The following is a 17,101-nucleotide window of genomic DNA, read 5'->3' on the forward strand; positions in this document are numbered from 1 at the left end:
AATTACTGTTTTGATTGAACTAAAAAGGAATATATGAAGGATTTGTACTAAACATCGTCTTCTTCATCGTTATCAACAAAAACATTTTTATTGAAACACGCAATCCCTTGGCAGTCTTTGAAAGCAAGTGTGCAAGGCAGTCCATTTTTCGGCAACTACAGCGTGAACTGTCACAGTTAGAACGCGTGCAGCTGCAACGAATCACATTTAGCAGATGAGGTGGAGCAGGTCTGCTGTATGTCATGATCGCTGTATGTCATGATTACGTGCGGCATCCGTCACGTAATCACCAACCCTAGTCTTTTGGGTCAAGTTCTGACGCAGTATTACGCCATTCCATTACCTGATAGAAGACTCTATAAGAATGATTGTCTTTGAGCTGTTCATTTTTTCAAGAAATCCCCAGTACCCAGCTTTACTGAGACCCTCCCCTTTCTTAGCCTTGTAGAAACACAGCAAAAGATTTTCATCGGCTTCCTGGGCTTCTTCCTTAGTAGAGCGCGGATTAAGGACTACTTCACAGTTATTCATAAATTCTTCATGTCTTTTCAGGAATGGCAGGACAGCCTGCTTTTCTATCCCAAACAAACGGGACGTCGTGTCGCGACCAAGAAGAGCGTGGTCAACAAGAATATAGTGACAAACCTGTTACGGCAATGGAGACCACCGATCATTGGAACTGCTGCCTTGAGAGGACTATCATCAGGCTCAGAATTGATGATGTTCACCTCTTTCATGTTCAAAGATTTGTCGAAAGTCACAACTGGTACCATTCTGTGCTGTCATGCTTTATCAGATATAAAACACAAGGTCGTGCATACACAAAAAATATCGGAGGGATTATAGTCGATCCATTAGGCAGAAAAACAATCAACGAAGCGCTTTTCTGTGACCCATGGTGAATTGCCTGCATAAATCCATTCCATCTGACCCGTTTCGTGTCATGTATCCAGCTTGCATGGCTTAGTAGGTCAATGCCATCGATCTTGTCGTCGAAGGTGATGGTCGGGATAGGTTTGTACACAGGACTGTTCTCCTGTTTTCTTCTGTTGTAGAAGAAGAAAGGCACTTGTCCAACCGGCTGGAGTACTTTAAGGTTTACAACTGCTCTTGGGCTTAGGATTGGAAATTTGGGTAGCCTTTTTGTGGGAGCATCTAGCATTTCCTTCCCATGGAAAGTAGCTTTTCCGTCGATATTGCAAATTTCGTGGTCGACATTGTCGCCAATGAACTGGATGAAAGTTCCGGGAGTCATCCGTGGAAATTCTGTACCATGAGTAACTGCGGTAGAACGCTCGGACCCAAGCACTTTAGAATAAGAAGTAGAAAAACCTAGCCTATTCAGCTGGTGGATGAGAAAACGTGAACCAGATTGCTGATGTAGCTGGACTCTAAGGTATACTTGTAAAGGAGCGAGCAAAGATAGGGGACGGCAAGCCTGCATTATTGCTTGACCGATTGAACCTACCAGTAGGTCCTTGTCTGATCCTGTGATTACCAGTGAAAGAAAGAGCCTCAGAGATTGTTGTAAGAAATTCATAACTTTTTCCTTTTCTTCTATACTGCTCAGGCTCGGGTAGTCAGAGCCCGTACACTGCACTAACCTAATGTCATTCTTAATTACTTTGGCCATTGTCTCGATCATGAACTCCAGCTGGTCTTCTTCACTCGACTGTGCAGTTTTGTAAAAATACGAAGGATCTCATGTGCTCTTTGTCGGAAAGTCACAACACCAATCTGTCGGCCTATGTCAGTTATAACAATGCAGTTGCCATAGGTTTCATTAAGGAGTCATTTTATATGCTTTGTGGTGTGCGGCGACAGGTCTGGTTCAAGAAAAAGCCTCAACTTCTCTACTATATCTTTCACTGTAAACTGTTCATATTCGAGTACTTTGAAATAATTAACAGCTTTAATGAATGCATCTCGATTTGTACTCTCCTGTGGCCTTCAAGCAGCTTTGACCGGATCGTTTGCACTAGAGTACCGCTTTGGAATCTCTCTTAGAGTTTTGAAGTTAGAGTAGCATATCTTATGATACACTGCATCAGCTGCACGCAAATCCGGGCTTATAGAATTCAGACTACCGCGGAAAGCATTAGCCTAATCGTCATTTTTCCTAGAATCACAGCAATGAAGAATCGATTTTTTCACTTCAATTGTGGTCTCTTTTTGGCACCCGTCATTTTTGGCTTTTTTCGTCTCAGACGGAAGGACGAGCTTCGTACTGCAAAACATATGTTTGACTTCACATCGTATGCGTCTTGACTAGATCTAGTGGATATGTTTAGAGAAACTTCAGTATCACCGGAATCGTCATTCTTTCTTTTTACAAGACAAGCTATGGATGTTGGACGGCAGTAGTCTTTTCTGCACTGGCTTTGTACTATTTCACCGTCTTCAACTGTTATATGTTCACCCCGTTGCACACTTGCTTCGTTGATCTCAAGAGCTCCTTTGTTTATGATTCTGACACTTTCACCACCAGTACAGATGCCTTGGCTGGAGAGCTTGCAACGTTCATCTTCTTCCTCCTTGAATAGGGTGTCATATCAAAACTGCAAAGAAAAATTTATTAGGCCAGAAAGAGGAGCTTTTTGAACGAGCCACATTGTAGTCACACTTGCGGCTAAACCCAAACCTAAGCCCTGTTTCTGACACGAAAACAACCCACAAAGTGAATCTGTCCATAAGATTTGTAAGTTTGACACCTCTAATCAGCCTCAAGCCAGGAGGCGCAGTTAAGAATTTTGACCAATTAAGTGGCGCTCAGACATAGGACGTAAAGTGTGGAAGCAAAGTATCTTAAGTTGTACGCAAGGTTTATCACTCGTTCACACGTAAAAATAGCGTCTAGGAATTATACAGCCAGCGTCTTAAATATGAAGCGTCGCAGTTTCCAAGTAACACAAATTATTTCCTTCTATTTCTGTTCTGCCTCACAACATAAGACATTTGAAAACAGCTTGAGCTATAAGGAAAGCTCCAAATTTTCACTAAGGTTTTAATTCACTTTACGACCTTAACGACCACTTTAGATCAGTGCGGAAATGTGATTTAAACCTTAAGGCCGGTCATAAAGTGGACTTAAAGTACTTTGCGACCTGTGTGTGAGGGCCGCTTTAGAGAAAGTCTTGACGGGATGGGTTAGCGCGAATTTCAAAAACTAGGTCACTAGTCAGACGTTGTATTCGTATCCAAGACATTGGGTTTCGCAGCCAGAAGTGTGACTATAATCTGGCTCGGGCGTTAGAACATTAGCCATCTCATGGTAAAATGCAAATCATTGTCTTAATGACGATGAATCTTAGTATCATCAACCAAAAGCATTGTATTTGTTTGACCTTGTGCCGCTAGATGTTGCTGCAAAATTAGATAAAGGAAAAATCCCTTACTGGCTTTGTCTGTGTGTTTGGAACTCTCTTCCCATAAGCCTTCACTTTTCTTGCTTTGAACCTTCACTTTCTTCCGGAAGTTCTCATTGATAATTACAACAAAAAAAACTGTCTTACCTTTAAGATCGGTAAAATGTATCCAATGCTTATGTTAAAGCTTTCACTAGGTGGAAGCAAGTGTATGCACTTAGACTTATGGCGCATTCACACATAGCGGAAATCTGAGCGGATTGTGAAAACCGAGCCGATTTTGCGACCAGTTTTCACAATCCAATCACATTATTGTGAGTCTTTATTATCAGAGTCTTTATTGGGAGTTCATACTGTGAACACCTCTGTTAGATGCAGTCTGGATATAGTCTCATTATACAGTAAGACTCAATTGTGATTCCCCATGGACTTTTCATAATCAACCTTGAATTTGAACTTGGATTATTTAGTTATTTTATAGTGTGGATTATTCCCAACCAAATTCCCATGAGACTTTTTTATAACCAGTCTATCTGTGATTAATTCAGTGACTTTCATCCAATAAAGAAAATCTCATTAATTCAGTGACCTTGAAAACAGACTACAAAGCTGTGACGTAACTGCCTGCTTGATTGGATTGAGTTTATATTGGCGACGGTTTTTGGCATTGTAACTAGTTTATACTTGAACTTATTTACTACTAAAATGGATGAATGTGATATAAATTGAATTTATTCATGATTATGATGGAGCTTGTACATTCTGCGCTGCTAAACTTTGTGCAGTCGAATTTTCATGAAGGAGTGGATAATGAAATTATTGCCAAACATGCGGGTGACTTTTTTTATGAAAAGTCTATTATGATAGCTAAAACTGACCTATGGTCTCGAGTGTTCGTGGGCGAACGTGTGCCTCGACGGCAAGGTGATCTAGCTAATTACCGTCAGATAAAGGATATAATTGAGACCTTTCAGAAATGCGAGTCTGATGATTTTATTTTTCCTACTTACGTGATTATTTTGCCTACCGAGGTTCCTGTCATTCCAGCCGTTGCATATTCAAGCCTCGCATCAAGGCTTCTAAACATTGACTTCGAACTTAAGCAAATCCGTGAGAAAATTGTGTCTTATGATCTAAATTTCCCTCCTCTTAGTGACCCCAGGCCCCAGCCAATCGCTGATAATCAGGCCATTATTGTCATTTCAAAAGTTCCATCTCACCTTAATTGTCCTGCAAAACGCTATGAAGTGATTTACTTTATACCTCGTCATGAATGTATTCATAGGATAAGGCCCTCCAGTGATAAAATGGTAGTGCGGATTGATCAGACTGTTGCTAAGGACTTTTACTTCTATGTTCTCTCTATTATTAGAACCTGTGACGTCAAAGTAAATGAAACAAGATATATAGGTATTGTGAAAGGTTTATCAAATGCCTTTGACATGAGCATGCTAATCGGCTGTGGCAATATTAAGGAGGCAAAACGAATTGGCAATTCCTTTGCTGCTAAAGTGTTGTTTGAAAATGCAATTGTTCTTGCTAATGCACTGAAGCTTGGCGTGAAAGTTGGTTATGTGTTTTTCCGTGTTCATGAGTTCCAGCGTCCACCGAGGTGCTGCTATAATTGCCAATCGCCTAATCATCTGAAGTCGTCTTGTAATAACCCTAAACGTTGCTCCCGCTGTGCAGAAGAGCATGAATCGTCGCGATTCCCCGTGCCAGGCTACCCCTAAATGTGCTAATTGTCATGGCAATCATGTTTCATTTTCTCTAAAATGCCGAATCCTTCGTAAAACTCTAGCTAAACGCTCTAGTCAGCTAAGAAAATGACTATTAAAATCGAATTTTCTACATGCTGATTCAACATTAACAGAACGAAGGATAAGGATGATTCTTTGAATCAAAAACTTTCTAATTTCGACATTTTGATTCTACAAGAACATCTTTTGCCTTTGGTGAGTTTGAACCCCCTTCGAAGGAGTAAAGAACACTTGGTTTTCGCTAGAAGTGCCCGAAAAACTTCTGGGAGACCTTCAGGCGGGCTGGCCTGCGTATTAAAACATAAACTACTCCCGCTATCCCCTGTGTGTTATCGTGAATGTGATTATTTCATTGCAATCCGTCTTGCTAACCTAGTTCTTATTAATGTATACCTCCCTTGCGACCAAAGATCATTTTCCTCTAACAAAGTATACTAAAGCATGTGCATCACTAAAGACCCTTCTTATTAGTGTTGAGAGTAATGGATTGGATCCTTTTAGGCGATATGAACTGTGATATAAACTCTACCTCAACACGAACTGATTTATTTTTGGATTCGCTACCTAATAGCTATCGGGTTTTGGATAAAGTTGCATCCCATTCATACATACATAGTAGCAGTTCATTGTCTGATATTGATCACTGTGTTGTTTCTTCTGGTATTTCTATTAGTGATATTCACATTGACCAGGATGAACGTGATTATGACCATTTGCCCCTTTCAGCCACTGTCACCATCAATACGACTCGGGCTGAACAGAATTTATGTACTAATTACAAAAAGTAGGTAACCAAAAGAGACTAGAATAAAGCGAACTGGCCTCTAAATCTATCTACCCTTGCTCTTCTTCTGTCTGCGATTAATGTTCCATTTAATTAACTCTGTGCCAATATTATATCACCACAAGCTCAAGTTCAGCTTAATTTATATTACAGAAAGATTGTTTCCTGCCTGAAAGAAGCTGAAGAAGTGGCTGTTCCGCTTTGTCGTTTTAAACTTAAGACTAGAGGCTCAATATGGAAATCTGACCCTGATTTAAAAATCGTGCAAAATTGTGGCTTAGAATTTGGGTAGCCTGCGGCGGCCCTTTAAGGGGTCACCTTTTTGATATTAAACAGAAAACGACGTTGGAGTTTAAACGTTATCTTTGGAAAGTAAGGTACAATGGTATGGAATTTCCGAAGACCTCTAGTCAGTGGAAACAAGTGATTAATGTTGCGAAATTAGATTCACCTCCTAATGCCGATCGGATCCCTAATGCCTCTTGGATTAATCATTATAATAAGATTTTTAATATTATGAATTATGCGGTTCACTCTCAATTTGTTAACCTCTGTTCTTATGTATTACCTGCGAAAATTTACCAAGGCAATGTACCTAATGTTTCTGCTGACCGTGTCATTCGTTGTGTTAAGAATTTAAAATCTAAATCATGTGATATTGATGGTATTAGTGTTTTTAACCTTCATATTGATTCGAAAGAATTGATTTATCATTTGCAGTTATTATTTCAAATTTGTCTATGTACGTCTTTGGTGCCTGATTCTTTTTTGTGCGGGAGTGTCACTTCGATTCTTAAACTTGGGAAAGATCCTACTAATTGCGCATCATATAGACCCAGTACGGTAGCTTATTCGTTGAACAAAGTTTTTGAATATGTCCTGCTTCCTGAAATTCTTCCAAATGTTGATTATGTCTCCAATCAATTTGGGTTTAAACCAAATATAGGATGCCAACTTGCGCATTGAATCCTTACTTCTTTTTTAATTCAAGTACAAAAAGATGGATCTAAAGTTCATTTATGTGCGTTAGATATTTCAAAAGCTTTTGATTCGGTTTGTCACAGCCAACTATGGTATTCTCTTACCCAGCTTAGAGTGAATTCATCTGTTATCTGTCCATCTGTTATGTGTCCTTCGTTTTTGGTATGCAAATTCATATGTTCGACTTCGGTCAGGAGAGATCTTTTTTGGTAATATTCCAAGGTCTGGACTTAGGCAGGGAGGGGTTCTGTCCCCATACCTTTTTAATGCTTGTTTATACCCTGTGCTTTCTCGTATTTTTCCGTCGTGTTTTACGGGTCTAACCAATTTATCTTATATTGCTTATGCAGATGATTTATTACTTATTAGCCGTTCAAAATTCACCCTAGCTAAGTCTACCCAGTTTGTTCCTAAGCTTTTGGAAAATATTGGCCTCGTGCTTAATGCTGAAAATGTGAATATTTAGTTTTCAATGCTAATAACCCAATTAGTGATTTGAGTTGTAGTTCTTTTTCAGTTAAGCTGGCTCCTGCGTTGCGTTGGCTCGGGATTAGTATCTGCTCTTCTATTTCAGCTATCCGTGCTAGTGCACTTGCAGATATTAAGAATAAGCTTAAAGCAGGTTATGATAAAATTGTTCCAAATCGCGTCCGACATTCTCGTAAGGCATTGGCTAAACTCTATTCTACGTATTGTCACCATTCCATTCTTTTTCTATCAGGTTTGCGCCCATTTTTTAATAATAATGATATGCAGGATATTAGAGTTTTGTATTTCCGTTATTGTAAATATCTTTTGTATTTGCCTCGTTGGTATAGACACCGTAAGATTATTCGAATGTTTAATGCAACTGATATATTGACGTCATATAACAAGTTGGACTCTAAGTTAAAAGATGAGGCCTGGAAGCGGTTGGGTCCTTTTCATCCTTTTGTGCGATTGTTTTGATTTGTATTTGTAGTTTTTATAATGATATTTTTTTGCATGTGTTTTGTTTTGTATGTCTTTACTTTTTATTTTCTTTTGTTACTCCACTTTTTTATAATTGTTTGTGTGTCAAAAAATAAATTATTATAATTATTATCACTATGCATAAATGCTCTATTAGTGAATCTCCAGCAAACAGGAAAAGAGAAGCACCAGGGAATATGATATTGAACTCTCGGCAAAACGGTGTTAGGGGGTTTTAAAGCAAAGTTGACAGACCTTTGTCTCCTCTCTAAATTTTGTAGAGCCGTCTGACTATCTTTATCCTTAAGAGGATATCTTGAACTCTCCCTCTTTTTCCCTTGTAACTGGAAAACGGGAAAGTAACATATTCATTCTTCTCGCACAGGGAAAAGAAGAAAACAAGTCTTGCAGACTGCTGTATATGATATTTTTTTCCCCCTCTTTTCCCTTGTAAGTGGGAAAACGGGGGAACCGCTTATTACACAGCAATTAAAAAAACGCATATTCGATCTTCTTGGACCCAAGAGCATCAGGAATGCCATTATCAGCATCGAAAACTACCGGTCGTAGATTTTCGAGTTTTCCCTTGGATTTTCCCCTTCCCCCCCGTTTTCCCCCCTGCTCCTCCAAGGGGATTCTTGGGGACTTTTGGTATGTTGTACAGGATTTTTTTTTTCTCTCTACAAAATGGAGTAAAAATCATTTATATTGCAATTTTGTTCCAGATCGTCGATTTTTTCCGTAGATTTACTGGACTACAAGGGTACTTACGTGTCATAGCGACCACGCTGTTGTTCTTGATCTGAGTAAAGCGAGTTTCTTTGTCTGCATTCGGAGATAATTAGCTTAGTCTCAGTGAGATAAACTACTCTGCAGGTATATTTTAATTAAATATTAAATGTATAGAGGTGGCTAGGTATTTAATATAATGCTTTCTGGGTGGCCTGCTTTCCATAATTTTCTGTTGCAGTTTCCATAATTTTGTTACAAAAATATTATATATTCATCATATTTTGGTATGTTTCATTAGGATTAACCTAACTTTGCATCTTTGGCGTGGTCGCTATAAGACGTAAGTACCTAAGCAAGATGTGCGCTATTGGATTTTCGGCTTCAAAGCAAAGAAGGGCAGCATTCAAATAGAAAAACTAAAGTGAGGATGAAGCAATGTTTACATAAACAAGTAGGCAGGATGAAATTGATAACATTTTCGTGACGTTGCATCTTCCCTTTTTTAGTGAACAACGGAAGTTGAACAACAAATATGACTAATTATACTTTCAGTGCCTAGCATAGCAAACAAATTCAATTTTGTGATTTATATTCACATTTTTAATATACCGAAGTTCAAAACTGAACCCATGGGACCTCTGGAGGCGATTTCTCCCCCACAATCTCATTATTCTTGCTATCTTTCCATAAGCTCACAATATTGTAACATAATTCTTCAAACCTCTTTTAATAACTTTAATACCCCTCAAATATGACCTCTTACACAGAGGGGGAAGGAATGTTCAATTTTTTTTTATTTTTTTGCAAGACGATTTTCTTTTTTGTTGTTGGTATTTTCTTATTTATTTATTTTTGCAGAAGCCAATAAGAAAAGATAATTTTGAGCATTTTCTCTATGCCAAACCAGATCTACTGTTTACACAACAAAAACAAAAAGATTGGTTTCCTAAATTTACATCCATATCATTGCATACAGAAAAGCGGGGGATGGAATCGATCCCCAAGATTAGCCAGAATCTCTTATCTAGCTTTAAGTCCACATCCTTGCATATTGGGAATGGGAGGTGGTCGCTCTCCAAGGATAGTCCGAAAACTCAAAACGAGCAGAAATTAACATGAGCAGGGCTGATAACCCCCATGCCTTCTCAAGTCCAGAGCATAATTTGCGCTTTACTGAAAAAAAAAAACAAATTATCAGTGTCAGTGTCAGTTATCAGGATTATCAGTGTAATTGGCATACTAATGTTTATTCCTTAAGGATTTGTCAATTTTTAATTTATGAAAGTAAAAGAAGTGAAAACATTTAAAACGTATTAAGTTTCAGTAAAGCACAAATTATGTTCTGGTCTTGAGAAGGCATGGGGGCTATCAGCCCTACTCATGTTAATTTTTTTTCGTTCTGAGTTTGACTCAGTTATTTATAGAAATTTCTGTTCGTTTTGAGTTTCATTTATTTATTGATGGTGATTTGTGGTATTTTTATGCTTGGAAGAATATTTGACTTTAATTCTGCTCATTTTTGGCTTAATAGAGCTCTTTACTTTTCTTTGGAAAACTTGTTTTGCAGAATTTTGTTTTAAATTAATTTCCGTTCGTTTCTTATTGACATAGTCTTTTTCATGGAAAAAATAATACTTTACATCATTTCGGTTTTTTCCTATAAGACTGCATAGTTTGGGTTGCTATTTGTATCCTGGAGAAATTTTTCGACTACATTTAATCCTGACACAAACAGTATTTTTTAATCTAATTTTATAACTCCTGAAGTTTACCTGAAAAATTAAACTTAATATCATTTCCAAAAGATTCTATCTATGCTCTTTGACAATCTGGATACACTTAAACTCTTGCTATTTATTTAAATTGTAAGAGCAGAAGTAGTAAGAGTAGTAGCCCCAAAAGATTCAGCTTAATGCTCCCAGACGTTCTCGATACATTGCTGAGATGCGTTACTGGCAACCAAAAACACAATGCCTTTTGATTTAGTTTAAAGCAAGATTTATTTTTAAAGCACAATGGGTCAATTGCATAATTTGGGGGTGATGGGGCTGGCATGCCCGATGTCCCTAAGGACATAGTTGCTCGATCGTTCTACTAAGCTGAACAAAATGGCTGTCTCAAAATTTTGACTGGATGCGCTTGGAAAATAAATGGGCTTGAGAGAAGGGCTACTTGCCCTCCAATCTATTTTTGCTGTTAAAAAGGGTGCCAAAACTTTTAATTTTGAATCGAATTAGCTCATTTAAAAGTTCCAGTGATATTTCTAGCTATTATAGAGTGGTACTGCCTGTGATATTGCTTATATTTCTTATACTGCCTGTGAATTTGCTTATACTGCCTGTGATATTGCTTATATGCTTATAAGTGATATTGCTTATATGCCCTTTTGATAACCTGCATCCATACAATTTTTCCGTTCCTTAAAAGTTTCACATTAATACCCTTAGCGTCATTAGTTACAGTAATCATTGTGGTAATATTACAAGTATACACGTAGTGCCTTATGGCTAGCTCAAAATCACCCACAACTTACCCTTGAAGGTCTAACTTAATAATATAAGTTGTGCTTCAGATATTGCTTTGTCACCTTTTTGAAAGTCCAAGCTTATCGTTTGCTTTGATTTAGTTCAACATCTGCCTAGTATTCCTTAAAGGTTTCACCTTAATACCCCTAGCATGCACAGTAGCAATAGTTGTAGCAGCATTAGTAGCAATATGCGCATAGCACCTTTGGTTTCTTCAGCAGCCCTTTCAATGCACGCGGAAAGTTTAAGCTTGGTATCATCAACCGTTCCTGTAGCATTTCTATATGTCCCCGTAACAAACTGTTTGGGTATATTGTGTTTCTGTTCAGTTTCATTCAGTTTCTATACATCCCAAAACTTTCGCCTTAATATGCTTAGTTTTAATAGCAGTAGTAATATAAGTAGCAGTAGAATTAATTGTAGTAGCCTAAGCTTTAGTGGTAGTAGTAGTAATAGAAGGAGTATCAAAAGTAACAGTACTAGTAGTATGAGTAAAAACAGTAACATTAGAATGGAAATATTTTTTGGTTAGTTCAACATCCCTCACAACAAGCCTTGTTAGTTTCAACTTCACACACCAAACTGTTCCTAAAATATTGCTGTTACACCCTTTTGACAACATGCATACAGACGGCGTGTTGCGATTCATTTTACCTTCCCCTCTCAAAATCCCTTGCAAATTTTACCTTCATACCCTTAGGCTTAGTTGTAATAGCGGTCACAGTAGTAATGATATTACTATTAATATAGCATTAAATAGCCGTGGTACTACTATACTACTAGCAGCAGTAGTATTAATATATTGCCTGTTGGTCAGTAGAACATCCCTTTCATTATGTCCTGGAAGTTTCGACTTAATGCAATTAGCCATCGCTATGACATTGCTGATGTGTCCTTTTGATAACCTGCATGTTCATATACTTCTTGCAATTTTCATCTCAATGCTCTTAGCCTTACAAGTAGCTACAATAGAAGTAGTAGCAGTAGTAGTAGTAAATGTAGCATTAACAGTAGTATTAACAGACTAATAATGTGCACACTAGTGCACATATTGCCTTTTGGTAAGATGATCTTCCCCTTTAAGCATTCTCTATAAGTTCCAACTTGATAATCACATCAATTCTTGAGATACGCTATTTTGACAATGTACATGTACACAGTGTCTTTTGATTTAGTTCAAATTTCCCTCAGTACTCTAAATGGAATAGGGTGTTAGTAGTAGTGACGGTAGTTGTAGTAGCATTGGTAGCATGCAAATATTGCCTTTTTGATCATATCTCTTATCATTTCTTGAATTTTCCAAATTCGTATACTCAGTTAGGCCTATTCCTGTGCTATACCCTTTTGACCATCCGTATACACATAACTTGTTTTGATTTAGTTCAACACTCCCCTCAAAGTTCTCTGAAAGGCTCACCTAAGTATCCATCGTCTTCTTGGAAAGTAAAGTTCAAACATGCATACCTTTCTCAATAACATATACTATATGTAAACCATGAACGAATTGTCTAACTTACAGCCCTTGTCCTGAGGACTGTGGGGAGGTTGATATCCCCAAAGACATAATTACTGGACCTTTCAATAATGCTGAAAAAAATAGCTCTCTTAAAATTTCGATCGGATGTGTTTTGGGTAATGATAGGCTTGGGGGGCTGATTGCCCTTCATTCATTTTTGACTCTTTAAAAGGGCACTAAAAACTACCAACTTCCAATCAAATGAGCTCCATCCGATTCAAAGTTTATACCGCCAACCATTCCATTAAAACCTTAAATACTCCGGGGCACAACTTACAACCCTTGCCCATGGGCTCCGGGGGATTGTGTCCACCCTAAAGACATTTTTATGTGATTTTTGGACTATTGGTAATAAAATGGCTGTCTCACAATTTCAATTGAATGCGTTTCGGGAGAAGAGGATGTCAAGGAGGGGGAGGAGGCTAGTTGCTCTCCGTCATGCTTGACTCTGAAAAGGGAAATAAAACTATACATTTACAATCAAATGAGCCCCTTCTAAAGTTCACACGACCACCCCTTCCAAAAAATCTTATATGCCCCTGGGGCTTAACTTACAACCTATACCCCCAGACTCTGGGGGATTCTGCCAACCCCAAAGACCTTGTTATATGATCTTCGGACTATTTTTGAACAAATGGAAATCTCAAAATTTCTATCAGATGCATTTGGGGAAAATACGACATGAGGGGGGGGGGGTGGTGGCTGCCCTCGATCACTTTGACTTAAAAAGGACACTAGAACATCTGATTTCTAATCTAATGACCCCCCTTTGGAGTTAATACGAACACCATTTCCATAAAAACGTTATATGCCCTCGGGGTATAAATTTCAACCCTTGCGCTGAGGGCTGTGGGGGGGGCTGTCATTATCAAAGACATAATTTTCAGTCTTTCAACTACGCTGAACAAAATGACCACTTCAAAATTTGATTATTTATATTTTGGGAATCAATGGGCGTCGGGGGGGGGGTCTTGTTTCCTTCTAATCACTTTTGACTATTAGAAAGGGCACTAGCCTTTTGTACGAAAACCTCATATGACCCCAGGGCATAACTTACAACCCTTGCCCTGATGGATGAGGGCTTTGGGGGAGTTGTCATCCTCAAAGACATAATTTCCAGACCTTCTAACTACGGTGAATAAAACGGCTATCTCAAAGTTTTGACTGGATGTGTTTAGGGAAATGATGGGCGTGCGGGGGGGGGTAGCTTCTTTCCAATCACTTTGACTCTTAAAAACGGCACTACAACTTCTGATTACCAATCCAATAACACTCCTAGGCTTATATGACCACCCTTTTCACAGACACCTTATATACCCCCAGGGTATAACATATAACAATTGCCCTGAGGGCAGTGGGGAGGGGTGTCATCCTTAAAGACATAATTTCCGGATTTTTCAACTACGTTGACACGGCTATCTTAAAATTTTTATTGGATTTATTTGGGGAAATAATGGGCGTGGGAGGGGGGTTGGTTGCCCTCCAATTACTTTCGACTATTAAAAAGGGCACTAGCCCTTTCAATTTCCAATCAAATGAGTCATTTTCGAAGTTTCTTCAGCAACTTATTTGATACGAAGTGCCATGGTCTAAAAAAACAATAATAATAATAAATAATACACTGTGCCCACATCGCTCTTTACTTAGGAGCACTATTGCACTGTCTATGATTTGAATCTCCTGTACATAGCTGAATGAACCTGAAATTTGAAAACTGGCGTGGTTGTTTCATTTCCACAGGGTCTTGTTCTATATTCTCCTTTTAGTTGATTTATGGTCTTATTTGGATAACTCAATTTTGATTCCAATCGTGTTAGCGGCTTCGCATTAGAGCTGGCACCTTATGCATCTCTTATGTTGCCCGTCTGAGCGCCGCCTCAATCCATCAGAAGTAGCTCCACGCTTTTTAGGGTAAAGAAATATTCCGCTTCCCGTAACTCCAACAAATCGATGTTGTCAGCCTATGCAGCGAGATCCGTAGTTCTTATATAAAAAAAACTAATTCGCCGTGATAAGCGACGGCAGTAGATTTATTTTGAGGAAAACAAAAGAAAATGGATCTACACATAGAAAAGAGGAGAAGAAAAAAAGAAGAAAAAAGAAGAAGAGGAAAAAGGAATTAGGATTGTGAAACTCTTATTGATTATCCTCCTATAATAAAAATCGATGCTTGACGGTGCATATGCAGCGGCAGCCGTGCGAGGAAAAATTTTTGGGGCATTTAGTAAAAACAAATGTGATTTAGTAAATTGTTCCTCTCAGATTTAGTAAATTCTTCCAGGCCAGGGCGGCAATACTGCGTCGAAGTTTTCAACACATCCAGAGTCATTGTCGTTGCGGACTCAAAGTCGACCAGGAAACATGACTATAGAAAACCAAAGCACATTCATTATTTTGTTACCAAAACTGTGTGGACCAAGAGTAGCCACTGAACCCTAAAAATCGGTTCTGTTTTACCTCGCTGCCGATTGACTAAGGCACTTCTCACTGCCTATGGTGTTTTTCACTTTCGGGAGCTAACTTTGTTTAGCCTTTTTTCCTTATAAGCCCATTGTTTCTTTTCTTGTTATTTTCCCGATTTTGCGGAACGATAAACTGAGTTCAGAGCTCAATTTAACTCCGTTGTTTACCGTTTAGATCTTTTACTCTAGATCGAAATAGGAAATCCACTCAAGATTTATCGAACCGCTATAAGGCACTTTTATGCTTGGTCTTATGTTAAAAGAATTTGAGATAAAATAAGAAAAACAAATTCTCTATAGTCGTTAAACAGTAAACGACGGTAAAATATAAATGATGAAAACGAATGCAGCAAGTTTTTGAATTCCAAGTTACATCAAGAATGGATTTATATGAATTTCAAAAAACAATAAAAGACACTAGTTAGCAAAGACTAGCCTAAATACTGAAAAACGTAAGACTAAAAAAAGCAAAAAAATCGACGTTTAACAGCCTAATCAAAACAGAATATTTTCGGTCCCCCTTCATTTTCACTTCCATAGCCGGGGAGGCCTTATCAGTGAATAAGGGACATCCAACTCATGCTCGTTAGGGACATATTGATTCACTCTCATGAGTGCCCACACCGTGTCTGGACCCATCTTGTTTCTCCATGGTGGTTTATTCAATCTCAAAAGCAAAATTGTCTTTCCGCTGCCGCAGGGAATGTGGGAGAGACACTAGAATCTGCATGAAGCTTAGAACCGCATCTCACCAACGTCAGTGCGCTTGCCAAGCTCGTGCCAAAACGTTCCTAGTTTTTTTTTTATCATCTCGCCCAGTGAATCATGGAAAACTCAAATTCCCAACACGCTACGAATGCGGTCACTCACAGCTACCATAGGATCGACTTACTCCAGCTGAACCAAAGGCTTGTCACCAGAATCGACCATTCTGATGATTTTTACACTGAATCTGTGATAAAGCGTGACACGCTTATTTTTGACAGTTGTCAACTTCCAATTCAAATCAGCCTCCTCACTAATTTTATTACAGAGTCCCTGAAACTTTAGTCCAAAGTAGATATTTTCATATGGTCTGAAATTGTTGGGAGACCGCACATTGATATGAAAGGGGGCATTTTTGTTCACAGCTTCCTCTTTGACAAAAATCTGCATAATTTCATGTAGAGTTTCGCACACTTTCTTAAGAATCATGTAAAATCTAACACTTTTGCTCTGGATTTCTAGGTTTAGATAGCTCACTGCCGGTAATATATATCCCAAAAAGAGGCAATGCAGCCGAAGTCTAAGAATTCCAATTCTCTCATGGACACTCGTTGCAGTGGGGATATTGTCAGCGGGCATAATCTGGAAATAAATTTTCAGCTCATTCCACTGTTCAAGCAGCTTTTTGATTATTTACTTCATTGGCAACCAGCGTGCTTTAGACGGATAGAGAATAGAGTGTCTGGCAACTTCAATGAACTTCCGGCACTAAGCAAGTTCATGTTTTCTTTCGGGGCTGTATACAACAAATTTGTAAACATCGTGGGTAAACTAAACGATTTCGGGACCTAGGACGATGCATGCAGCGGCCGAACACGGAGCGAATGAATGGCAAATAGTCTGAAAATAGCAAATCATGTTATACGAGAAGCAAAACCTGCTTGCTTACCAAGCATCACCCTTGGGTTATCCGAAGTAAAACCAAGTTGAAACAATTTCTTGATCCCGCAGCTCCTTCAAGATAAGATTTTTCAGCCTTACAGTTGAATTGCTGGCATTCAATCTAAGGTTGTCATATTCAAAGAAAAAAGAATGGTAAAGGTCTAGAGTAGTGGCTCTTTAGAATACGATATACTAGAACAATAAGAGAGACATTTTAAAATTGCCAATTTTATGTTAATTTGTATAGTTTTGTTCATGTTTTGGAAACTTTATCTCTAGCCCCTTTTAATGGTTTCACATAACCACAGGCTATATTCAAAACTAACCAAAAAGGATGGAACTCTTAATTTATAATATACAGCACGCATAAACGAATCT

Source organism: Artemia sp. Qi Xiang Cuo, chromosome 5, assembly GCF_049724085.1.
Source record: "Artemia sp. Qi Xiang Cuo chromosome 5, ASM4972408v1, whole genome shotgun sequence".
Classification (NCBI taxonomy): domain Eukaryota; kingdom Metazoa; phylum Arthropoda; class Branchiopoda; order Anostraca; family Artemiidae; genus Artemia; species Artemia sp. Qi Xiang Cuo.